We start from the raw sequence: 3,979 nt of genomic DNA on the forward strand, positions 1-3,979 counted from the left end.
GAACACAGACACGCCCACAAGAACCATGCCCATGTTAATCTGTAAGCTTACAGACACGCCCATGTTTATCTGTGAGCTCAGAGACACACCCACAAGAGCGATGCCCATGTTTATCTGTGAGTTTACAGACACGCCCACAAGAGCCACACCCATGTTAATTTGTGAACTCACAGACATGCCCACAATCTAATTTATGGCTTAAAGAGGTATAAATAATCTTTACACATAATAATAAAGTAAAACCAACTGAAGCAAAAAGCTGCATAATAATGTTCCTGAGGAAAGGTAACACATATTATGGTAATGCGCGCACACACACACACACACACACACACACACACACACACAATAAGCAATAACAATTTCTGACAGATTGGATCTGTTGGTAAAGAACAATGGATGGGCTGCATGTGTGTGTGTGTGTGTGTGTGTGTGTGTGTGTGACAGCTACTTCCACACAGCAGAGCATCAAGTGGCAAAACTTTCAAACTGTGGGAGGAAGAGACAGAGAGAGAGAGAGAGTGAGAGAGAGAGAGAGAGAGAGCAGAATAAACGAATAGAGAACAGAAATAATAAGTTGAAGAAAGTAAGATGGAGGGAAAGGTAGAGGCCATATCAAGAGAGTGTGAGATCAAAAGACTGAATAAAAAAACAGACAAAAGAAAAGATGAGGGGAAAGTGTGTGTGTGTGTGTGAGAGAGAGAGAGACAGGGAGGGAGGGAGGGAGGAGTGACATGGAGATTGTCCACTAATACATGCCAGTTTCTGTGACACACTCTGTGTGTGTATGTGTGTGTGTAAGAGAGAGAGAGAGAGAGAGAGAGAGAGAGAGAGAGAGAGCAGCAGCAGATCATATTGCAAAGATGAAGAGAGCAGCCGAGGACGAGGGAAGTGAACTATTCCTCCGTTTCATCCCTCGATTCCTGCACTCCTCTGGACTTTGATGCTGAGGGACCAAGAAGGGATTTTTCCCACAGGAAAGGAGAGCACCTATACACACACACACGCACACACACGCGCACACACACACACACACACACACACACACACTGCTCAGGACCAAAACCCACTTTTTTGGAGGAGTTTATCTGGAGACGCTGAATTATAGAGGAAAAGGAAAGAAAGACGAGACACTCAGGAGTGGAGTCTGGTCTGTGTGTGTGTGTGTGTGTGTGCGTGTGTGAGAGAGAGAGAGAGAGAGAGAGAATCAGAGATGGACGGAGTGTATGTGTCCACCGGGAGCTGCTGCAGCCCCTCTGATCAAATGCTCCAGTTTGGATAACACACACACACACACACACACACACACACACACACTGAGCAGCTGCAGGAAACACAAGGTAAGCACGAACTTTTCTTAAATTACTGTTTTTATTAAACTTTGATAACAAACATAACAGTTTATTCAACAATTTATCATGTGTATAGTGATAGATTTATATCTAACACACACACACACACACACACATACATACATACATACACACACACACACACAGACACACACATACATAAACACGCAGACACACACACACACACACACATTTTGTCACACATTAAATGTCTTATGTTTCCCATCATACACGGCATGGGACTTTTAACGTAAATCTGATTTGTTAAACAGGACGTAGTGTAACGTGTGTTACCTCAAACACACACACACACACACACACACACACACACAGGATTCTTATGAAACGTTCTATTTCCTGGATATTATTGATTAAAATCTGATCTATTCTTTCATTGTTGTGACGAAAAATGAAACTCAATCCTTTTAAATTTAATACAAAAATAAAACAAAACCCTGTAATTTAATACAAATCCAGAATAATCTGAAAATAATGAAATAAGCCATTTACTTAATCTAAATTATATATTCGATAAAGATGTATAAGTAAGGAATATTACAGAAATATATTCTAGTATTTAGAGTATTCAAGTATTTGCATTTTACTCTGTAATTATATTTAGTATTTATTAAACTAAAAGCAGATTTCTGTTTAATAAGTACTTTCATCTTAAAATAAAATTTTCTCTCTGTGTGTCTGATTAATAACGCATATATTTGCATATAAAAATGATTAATTATAACACAATATATATAAATATAGTCATTTATTATAGTTTGGATTATAACATATGTACAAATAAATGTCTGAAATAATATTTATGAATTATCATAGAAAATAAAACTTCTATTAGAGCAAATTTATCAGAATATTATTATTATTATTATTATTATTATTATTATTATATTAGTTGTTTAAATTAATTTTATTAAATATTTAATAAAATTAAATTGAACAACTAATATAATAATAATAATAATAATAATAATAATAATAATAATAATAATAATAATGATAAATTATGCAATATATTTCAAATTCATCTTTTCATAATTTGTAATAAAATATTTCTCATAGAATTTAATCAATATAAAATGCTGAAAATGTTTAGAAATATAACAATAATAATGATAAATATTCAACAGATTGCTAAAAAAATAATCATTACAAATGAAATAGAAGTAGAAATGAATAATGAAGTAATTATTATTCAAAATAAAACAAACATTTAAAAAATTAGAGTGTAATAAAATTCACCGCTGTAGTGTTTACTGTCATCACTTATGATTCAGGTTCACCACATTAATTATGAATAATTCTGTGTGTGAGTGTGTGTGTGTGTGTGTGTGAGTGTGTGTGTGTGTGTGTGTGTGTGTGTGTGTGTGTGAGTGTGTGTGTGTGTGTGTGTGAGTGTGACACACTTACACACACACACACACACTTACACACACACACACACACACACACACACACATTCAATAAATCATACCGTGATATATATAATATAACTGTTGCTACACTGTTTCCGGGTGAAAACAATGCTGAATTAATTCAAAAGAATCTGTGTGTGTGTGTGTGTGTGTGAGGGCAGGTGTTTTGGTGTGCTCTTTTACCTGTCGGGGGCTCACATGGCTCATGGATGCCCTCTGGTGGTTCAGCTGAGTGTGTGTGTGTGTGTCCTAGTCATTTTCATTAACCCGAGTGCAGTAATGGACTTTACTGATGTGTGTTAGTGTCAGTCGTATGATTGTGAAAGTCGGTCAGTGAGCTAGTCGGCCATGTTAGTGTTATAGAAACAGGAGCAGCTGAGCACCATTCATGCTCTGATTCACTCATACACACACACACACACACACACACCATGTACCAACAGAGAGAGAGAGAGAGAGAGAGAGAGAGTTATGTAATGTATGTAGAGAGGATGATATGGTCACTGTGTTGGTCAGCATGTGTGATATTAGCATGTTGTATCTGTAGAGGTCAGAGTTCTAACATCAGCATTACCTGTATGACCAGACGTATGTACCCCCCTGTTACTGCAGAGTGATTCCCTCTGCTGTTCTAATCAGCTCCAGTCTTCTGGAAGGTTCTCCACTAGATGATGGAGTGTGTCTGTGGGGATTAGTGATCATTCAGCTACAGGAGCATTAGTCAGATCAGACACTGGTATTGTGAGAGTGAGGAGGTCTGGGGTTCAGTCTGTGGTCAGTAGGGCTGGGTCAGAGTCAGGACTCTGTGCAGGACAGTCCAGTTCTTCTGTCTTCATGGAGCTGCTTTGTGCACAGGGACATGGTCATGCTGGAACAGGGTTCGGTTCTGAGTTCCACTGAAACTCTGACCTTACACACACAGAGATGTTCTGTACAACTGTGTAAGGAAGAGTGTGTGAGAACACTGGAAAGGAGCACATATTGGTGTAATGGTCAGGGGTGCACATACTTTTGACTTCATGAATCAACTCTCACAAAGATGAAAGCAAATGGAATAAAATGAAACTAAATTCTAGATTAAAATTCTCTGATCCTGTTGTCTCATTTCCAATTAAAAACCAGACAGAGGAATCTAGAACCACACTGAAGGGAAGAGAACCAACAGAACAGAGAACCTTAGCAAGAATTCTAGAACTG

The 3,979-nt window shown here is 37.7% G+C and overlaps 1 protein-coding gene across 1 annotated transcript in view; it reads left to right on the forward strand.

The window, feature by feature from the left end:
- The first annotated feature begins 841 nt into the window (after window positions 1–841).
- kcnj12a (potassium inwardly rectifying channel subfamily J member 12a) overlaps window positions 842–3,979 on the forward strand; it is a 9,481-nt gene continuing 6,343 nt past the window's right edge. Inside the window, exon 1 of the mRNA XM_058399625.1 lies at window positions 842–1,340. The gene's annotated coding sequence lies outside the window, so the exon portion shown is untranslated. The remainder of the gene's footprint in view (window positions 1,341–3,979) is intronic.

The sequence above is a fragment of the Hemibagrus wyckioides genome, linkage group LG01, assembly GCF_019097595.1.
Source record: "Hemibagrus wyckioides isolate EC202008001 linkage group LG01, SWU_Hwy_1.0, whole genome shotgun sequence".
In the NCBI taxonomy this organism is placed as follows: Eukaryota; Metazoa; Chordata; class Actinopteri; order Siluriformes; family Bagridae; genus Hemibagrus; species Hemibagrus wyckioides.